This window comes from Cariama cristata, unplaced genomic scaffold, assembly GCF_000690535.1.
Source record: "Cariama cristata isolate BGI_N322 unplaced genomic scaffold, ASM69053v1 scaffold1077, whole genome shotgun sequence".
NCBI lineage: Eukaryota > Metazoa > Chordata > Aves > Cariamiformes > Cariamidae > Cariama > Cariama cristata.
The window spans coordinates 5,521-5,800 of record NW_009624676.1 but is presented as its reverse complement, the minus strand read 5'-3'; positions in this window follow the sequence as shown (position 1 = coordinate 5,800).

Genomic DNA, 280 nt, shown 5'->3' with positions numbered 1-280 from the left:
CAGCCCCGTCCCGTGCCGGTGGTCGGGGAGGGCTGGGGCGCTTTGGCTCCGGGGTGCTGGGGTCTTGTTTTTTCCCCAAACAAGGTAGTGAGCAGGGGCTTGCAGGGGAATAGTGCACCGTGCTCACGGGAAGGGTACAAGGCATGTTTTGCTCGTGTGTGTTTTGGTGTTTCGGGTTTCGTTGGGTTTTGGTTTGGTTTGGGTTTTTGTTTTGTTTGTTGGTTTTTTTTCTTTTCCCCCCTCGGGCTTTCTGCGGATGCGCTGGGGGGGATACTGGGGC